An 8,768-nucleotide genomic window follows, 5' to 3' on the forward strand; every position below is an offset into this window, starting at 1 on the left:
ATATTTTTTATATGATTTTTTCAAAGAGTGGTGCGCTAAATGTTAAAGGTTGGATACATTTAGTACTACTTATGGTATCGGACACGACTCAGCATGACCCGTGTCAAACAATTTAAATTTCATTTATTCGATACCTTTAATTTAATTTATTAATGCAAATAATATGTGTACACTTAAATAACCTGTTCAGATCTCTATCCACATCAACACTTAGTGATACGCATCTTTGGATATATATAAAACAGACTCCTTCTAGGTATTAGTTTTGATGAATTGTTACCTACAAGATGGAGTCTGTTTTTTATATAATATATACAAAGATGCTTAACACTAAATGTTGATGTGGATAGAGATTTGAACAGGTTCTCCATAGAGTCCAATGTCATGTCCTCCGAATCAGACGTGTATATTTAGTTGACAATTAAGATTTAGATTTAGTGTTTCTTTTTTAAATTTATTTACTAAGCTACATCACTGCACACACAACGAGGAAAGGTAACAGAAAAACAATACAGAAAAAGCAGCGAAAGGGAATAGATAAACAGGTTTCAAGCACTGCCTACTAAAACGATGTAAAAATATGAAATATTTGCATATAGGTCTAGTCATGAGAAAATGAACACAATCAACTCACTGTACTTCTCTCAATATTGATCGATTTAGTCGGAAGCAACATGCTCATTGAATTTTAAATATTGAGAACCTTCCAATTATCGTAGGATTATGCTTATTAAAAAGCGATATAAAAATCATTTTCATCGTCATATTATGTTCCTATACACTGAGTAACAAACAACTGCACGTTGCAGGTTTTTAATGAACGCAATCAACTCACTGTAATTCTTCAATATTGATCGATTCAGACGGAAGCAAGAACATGCTCATTGTATTTTTTTTTTTCTCTCTCTCTCTTTTGTGGGAATCGCCCACTTTTATTTCAATACTTTTTCATTTAACACAAATACAATAATTTGTACAAAATGACGCTCGGGTTGTAGAAGCCCTTAGATACACAGATACCATTTTCAAAAGAGCTTACAATTTCTCATTATTATTATTATTATTTTTTCATTTTTATATTTTTGATCCTTTTGTTAAACATTATGTCATAATCATAATAATATAAAATTATTATACATCACATATAGCACATCATAATTCTTTATGCATATTTGTCTTGTAAATTTCAGCAATACATACACTTTTTGTTCAAAATACGTTCTTTATTTTGTATTTTTGTAACTAATACTATTTTTACACATCAATTTATATTTATAAAGAAATAAACAAAAACCAAAGCACAACAAAATTTACCTGACAATAACAAGATTAAAAGCTTTCCCAAATTTCTGAAAGTCAAAATTTGACCACTTTTTTTTGGCTTTTTCTTTGTTTGTTAAAAACTCACAAGTGACAAGACTTTTAAACTAAGATGTAAACATTGTCCAAGGACATTTCTTCCCAAGATTTAGTCTATACATCACTTTACATTTAAATATACAAAAAGTTAAAATTGAAACTAACTCATTTGTCTTCTTATCACACGATACGATATTCATCCATTTTACTTTATCAGGCTTCTTTAGGCACGATTGTAACATAATATGGGTTTAACAGCATATGTTTTTCATTTTCTATTTCGTTACATGCTTCGCAGAAGTCTGTGTTTGAGAGGTTCCATAATCTTTTGCCGACTTTTCGTTCTCAAGATTCTGTGTAATAATTTATAATTAAATTGAGCAACCTTTTTAATATGTAGCATTGAGTGTACTTTCTCTTTCCAACAATGTTCCCAGTTAATTGAATTGTTTTGTAATTCATTTTCCCATTTGATTTGAACATTTGGTATGCTATATATTGGTTTTAAAAATGATGTGTAGAATTTTTTAACATTTTGTTTCTTCAAAATAACGTCATAATTTGTTTTACAATCGTTTTCTCTGTGTGTTAAACAGTAGAGATTATATTTAAAAAGATATTTTTCCAACTATTTGGAATGGCTGCATTTAATTTTGTATGTTCAATTAAAGCGTCGTGTGTTTTTGAGAGAGATGGAATTATTTCGTTCACCTATTTAATTCTATCAATTACAATGATGTCACCTACATTTTGTATATTTGACTCAATCCAAAATTTATTAAAAAGAGATTTATTGTTTACAGTAATATTCTTATTTTCCCAAATTCGTTGTAGATTTACCTCACATATGTAATGCGGTTGGAGTTCCTGTATGTTATTATAACATACAGGTATCAATAAAATTCCTATAGAATATTGGTAATTTATTCAAGGAAGCATGTTCCTCTAAGTTAACCTTTGACATACGTATTGTATACTCAATAGGATGCATATAAAATAATGGAATACATTTCCATTTGCCTGGATCAGGGCTTAATAGCCTTTTTATCCAACTTAGCTGAAGTGAGTCAACCAACGAGTTAACATCTATCATTTTCAAACCTCCTAGATTAATGTCTTGAACTATTATATTTCTCTTTATTTTATCTTTTTTCCCATTCCATAAGAAATGATATAGAATCTTATTTATTTTGGGAATAATATCTTTTTGGAACATCAATAATGCTAGCGTTATATATTAGCTTTGAAATAGCAAGCGTTTTAATTATAGTTATTTCCCAAAAAAATGTAAAGTTTCTTTATCCCATAATCTTAAGGTGCGCTCTAAACATGCTACCTTATCATACCAATTTCTTTTTATACAAGTAACTTTATCGTAGCCCACAAAAATACCAAGAAATTCAACAGGCTCTTTAACAAAATTGATTTCACATGTACTGTTGGATTTATTCTTATTTGGACCAATTCACATGCCTTTGGTTTTTCCCTTATTTAGTTTGAGACCAGAAACGTTGCAAAAACACTCAATTTTATTGAAAAAAATGATTAATACTCTGTTTATTTTTTGCGAAGATTACCGTATCGTCTGCTAATTGTGCAATTTTAACGGGGTTTTTTTTTCTTCACTTATTGACGGAAGTTTGATACCTTCGCAAAGTGGATTGCTTCTAATGTTACATGCCATTATTTCTACCACAAGAATAAACAATAATGCTGAAAGTGGACATCCCTGACGGATCCCAGAATTCATGACAAAATTTGGAGACATCCAACCATTATTAACGGTAAAGCTTTCTGTATCGGTGTACAAAACTTTAACCCAATGCAAGAACTCCACTCCAAAACCAAAGCATTCTATTGCTTTTAACATGAATATTATATCTATTGAGTCGAATGCCTTTTGAAAATCAATGAAAATTAAGGCGCCCTCAATATTATTATTATCTGTGTACTCTAATAAATCATCAATTAATCTTATACTTTCTCCTCCAAACCTACCATGAAAATATATCCTTTTTGGTCATTGTTGACTATAGAATCAATTACGGATTGTACTTTATAGGCAAGCACATAGGCTGCAATCTTGTAGTCAACGTTTAGAAGAGTTATTGGCCTCCAGTTTTCAAGGTTTTCACGTTCAACTTTTTTGTACAATAGTGAAATTATACCTCTACTTTGCGAAGTGCTTAGTTTGTTATTATGAACATTGCTAAAATTGATTGCATCACATACCATGTTTCCAATAATAATTAGGCCAGAAAGTGCGGTAAAATTCTAGAGTAAGACCATCTGAATCCGGATTTTTGTTGAGCCTCATTTTGAAAATGGCATCTTTACATTCGTCATACATTATAGCAGGCCTTCACACTTATCTTAACTTTCATTAGACAATTTTGGTATGTCTGATTTTTCAACATATTTATTGATGCATTCCTTTGAAATATTTTTATTTTTATATAATTTTTTTATAAAATAGCATTTGCTCATTAAGAATTTCATCCTCATCTGAAGTATATTTTCCATTATATTTAAGAACAGAAGTAATGTGTTTTCTTTTTCCGTTGCTTTTTTCTAACCCAATAAAAAACTTCGTATTTTTTCACCCTTTTCAATGAGTTGTACTATTACTTGAATTGTTAAAAGATGTTTAAATTAAATCCTGTGTTTCCCTCTGGTAGACACTAATTTTAGTCAATAAATTTATGTCAGACAGACCATGTAGGTACCTCAAGGTACAGATCTAACAGGAGATAAAGACATACTAATATAAAGCACTAACATTCAAGGGCTATCCCGCTTTTTTGTGAAAGAGTGGAGGGACCCAATGCGGGGCCCAATGTTGTTGAATGTGTCTGGTTTTACAGGGAGGGTACAGATGTTACCGCTATGATGATGATGACGATAATAATAATAATAATAATAATAATAATAATAATAATAATAATAATAATAATAATAATAATAATAACAATAATAACAATAATACCAATAACAACAATAATAATAATAATAATAATAATAATAAGGGGATGATCCACAACCCCCACAATGGGCCAAGAAGGGAACTCCCCTGGGCAGGGGAACTCTGACAATTTAGAGATTTGAAAGGCTTTAAACGAGTCTCACACCACGTAAATTAATTTTTTCCTCCCCAAATTTCGTTTTTAAAATTCTCCCCGGCTAGGGAGCTCCCCTTTACGGGGAGGGGAGTGGGATGTAGCCACTCAGACTCCACTGGCACCACCACTGATTTGGTCATCAGTGTTTTACTCAACATAACTATATAAATGATCTTTTTTCTTGAACATTATGGGTATCGGTATAGGCTCACAGTGTGTTTTACCTTGATGATAAACTGATCGGATATTTTTCCTGCGGACTGTCATATACGAATTGACTGGGATTGACTCTTAAACATGGGATTTATTTTCTTCTTGTGTCATTTCATATAGATTCTAATCCAGTACAGTGCAGTGGTGGATCCAGGAATTTTAAATAATGGGGCCCAGAGAGGGGCTTTCATAGATGGAGGATGTAGACCATCTCAGTCCCACCAGGTTAGGGCTGAGATAACAAAAAATGTATGATTATGGCAACTCTAGATGGCTAGAAATGGCACTGTGAGACTTAAATTTGAATACAATTTTCTTTTTTTTCACTATGGTTTTTTTATTTTGCAAAATTTAGGAGAGGGGGCCTGGGCAGTCGTCCTCCCCCTGATTCCGCCACTTAAATCTATACTGTAAACCTTATACTGCTTTCTAAGTCATTTGCTTTATTCATTCTGCTATATCTGTCGGTGTACGGTAAGAATGGCCCCGGAAAAAATGGCCCTGGAAAAAATGGCCCCGGAAAAAATGGCCCCAGAAAAAATGGCCCCGGTAAAAATGGCCCCAATAATCAAATTCTGTATTAAAACTGATTTTCTTGAGTCAATATATGCATTTTTTTTATCTTAAATAATTTAGTTTTTAAAAGGAATCAAACATCAAATAAATTGCCATTTACATTTTACTTTTTGCAAGAATTAATATTCAATGATAAAATATTCAAAGATAAATAAAAAGCCATGAATTACACTTTTTATTTTTTTTTTCCATTTAAATGTTAAAAAATAGCAACCAACATAATCAATAAATCAAAATCATGCATTTATTAATACTAAAATAATTTACTTGTGGCCGATTTCACGGAAGCGAAATCACAATTTTCCAAAAGTTCAATCTGTGTATTGGTAAACCCCACAAACAGTGGGTTAGTATGAACATCAAATTATTATTTTTTGTTTTAAGAAAAAGAGAGTTCTACAATCATAATTATATGGTTTAAATTGGGTTTGCAGTGTGTTTAGAGGTTTGTGGTGTATTTGCAAGTATTTTTTCTTATTGATATACCAAGTCAGTCAATCACAATTGAATTGTTTGATTTTCTACAGTGTTTTGTTGGGAGGTTTGTGGGATTTAGCAATACCACTTAATCCTACCATAATCACCCTACCCTCACAATCACACGCCATTTTAATTATTAGCATAATTGCCATACATAACTATATATAATTCTAAGCCAGTAGTAGGCACTTGGATTTAGTTAGTGATGAGTAAAAACCAAGTATGCAACTAAATTAGTTGCTTAAATAAATGTATTCCTAATTATTCAGTTTACTAAAAGCAATACTTCTTTGAATAAACTCTAAACAGACAATTTATTGCTAAGTTTGCGAGAAAGTAAGCCTCTCCCTTTTCCCATACGTGAACTTGTGATTCAAACCCACAATTGATCCACATGCTTTAACTACTGTTTATTTGCATTGTTTATAACATGTAAAGTTAATTAATTTGAATAATCATTTCTTATTGAAAATAGAATTAATTAATCAATCAGTAACTTGTGTTTTTTTAAATGAAATTAATGATTTTCTTTAAAAAGATGCTACCCAAGGCGAGACTTTTTGTTATACCTTGTTTGACGAACTCGCTGACTATTGTACATTTTCTGTACTGTATATATGTATTCCTACTAAAAAGTTTCTAATACTAATTTAACTGTGGGAGCCGCGGTGTTTCCCCTTCCCCTTTTTGTAGGCCTACACACTGTTAAAATTTTAAAGCTTATTCTTGAGCCAATACAAATTCTTTCCTGGGATCACTCAAAATGAATACTTTAAACATGTAAATATGCATCAGTACACGTTATACATAGGCCTAATAGAACACATAGGCCTAAGCGTGATTTAAAAAAATCTTAAATCCATAAATCTCAGGCCAGGTCTTTTAAGATAGAAATGCGATACTGTGGTTCAATTTCGTTTTTATCCTTTTGCAAGTTTCTTTAAATGTTTGTTTAATAATACTCTACTAATAGTAATAATAATAATAACAATGATAATGATGACGATAGTAATAATTTATATTAATATTAATAACAATAAAAAGTGAAGAAAATTGTGTTAAATGCGAAAAAAGTTGTGATTTGTTGATCATAATATAGTATATATAGTTAAAGCTTAGTAAACTATAATTAGGTCTAAGTTGTCCTGGATATTAAGTAGATCCCTGATAAAAGATCATGAGAAATTTGTTGGCGTTTCATTTTGAATATAATGGTAATGTGATGATGATGAATTTTACTATATAAAAGTGTCATTTCCAGCCATCTCGAGAGGTACTATTTCCTCAAATTTTCTCAGCCCTCAGCCATGGTGGGGCTGAAGTGGTTGTGAAATCACGTTTTTGAAGCAGGCCTATATATGTAAAGTACATACTCAAAGACAATGTTTTTAAGCTTTGGTTTCTATGGGATACACACATACATTAATAAGATCTCTATGGTTGTCAAAAATCGCTGATAAAAGATCATGAGACTTTTTTTTTGGCGCTCCATTTTGACTAATGGTGATGTGATGATGATGAATTTTACTAAAAGTGTCATTTCTGGCCATCTAGAGGTACTATTTCCTCAAATTTTCTCACCTCAGCTCCAACCATTGTGGGGCTGAGGTGGGTGTCGACTCACAAAATGCCCTCCCCCTCCACCATTCAAAACAGATCTGTGCCCTTCCCTGGGTATGACATTAAACTCCATCGAGTCGGCTCCTGATGTATGTCTTAGTGACTGTTGTTTGTTTTTAGGATGTGATCTGGTTTTTCATGTACATTTTTCGTGATTATGACTATTCTGGATAAAGAATGTTTTAAGCAGAGGTGGATTCAAGGCTCTCCTCCCCTTCATTTTTTTAAGGAAAAAAAAAAGAAAAATATATTCAAATTGAAGTGCGAGAGTATATTCAAATTGAAGTGCGAGAGTGTAATTTCCGGCCATCTAGAGATGCCCTAATCCTAAATTTTCTTACCTCAGCCCCAACCATGGTGGGGCTGAGGTGGGTGGTTCCTCGCTCTGTGAAAGTCCCTCCCTGGTTCACCTCTCTTTCGAATTCCTGGATCTGCCACTGTTGATTTATTCATATAATTATTTTTGCGCTTATTTATAATGCGTCTATTGCAATTTTGACTTTATCTTCTCAAACAGTCCTAAGAACGTTCAAAGTGCGCTACTTCACAGGGGTATTCGCCCCCTTGACCCCGCCGGGGTCATACGTAATTCGTATAACGGCTCCCCCTCCCCCTTTCAAAATCCTGACTACGTCCCTGATTATGGCACCTCTAGATGGCCGGAAATGGCACTCTCAGATTAAAGGTTGAATATAGTTTTGTCTGTTTTCTCTATTTTTTAAAAATAATTTTGAAAAAATAAAATAGGAGGATGGGGTCCCGTGTTGACTGGGTTCCCCCTTGAATCTGCCACTGTTCAATATAACACTTGACATAGCCTCTCATTTTGTTTCACATTTCTAATGTCAAGTGAAAGATTATTTTATTCGAAAGATTTTTTTTCTTTACTCAATACAGTTTTTACAACCTATAACACATTAACTAAAGTGTACTGTAAATTCTGTTTTTAAGAAATGGCCTAATTAAGTATCTTATTGTTTTCGTTAAATTAGATGGATTTTAAATGTTGTTCTATTACGTTAGATTGAAGGTTTACTGTAAGCCAATCAGTTACATTTACTATACATCTTCGTGGTTAGCATAAAGAGAACTAGAACGTCGCTCCATTAGGAGTGCCTACCTTCCCCCATATGCCTAAATACAGAATTCACGAGTGCAGGCGATTTTTTGTTCATTCAAGGAAACTTTACAGACGCAGGTATACAGACGTCAATCAACATTTGGTTGCTCAACTCAAAAATGGAACTTGTAATGTTCGTTAGAAAATGAAAAAAAAAATCTATATTTTATAAAAGTAGGTCAATTTATAAGTCGCAAATAAACAAGGTGTAAGCACTAAATAATAATAATAATAATAATAATAATAATAATAATAATATAAATAATAATAATAATAATAAT

At 32.0% G+C, this 8,768-nt stretch overlaps 1 protein-coding gene across 1 annotated transcript in view; it reads left to right on the plus strand.

The window, feature by feature from the left end:
• The window catches only part of LOC117108303, an 18,065-nt gene that overhangs the window by 8,656 nt on the left and 641 nt on the right, over positions 1-8,768 (plus strand). The window lies entirely within an intron of this gene.

The sequence above is a fragment of the Anneissia japonica genome, unplaced genomic scaffold (genome assembly GCF_011630105.1).
Source record: "Anneissia japonica isolate Jap-2015-1 unplaced genomic scaffold, ASM1163010v1 scaffold426_len1935630_cov189, whole genome shotgun sequence".
NCBI lineage: Eukaryota > Metazoa > Echinodermata > Crinoidea > Comatulida > Comatulidae > Anneissia > Anneissia japonica.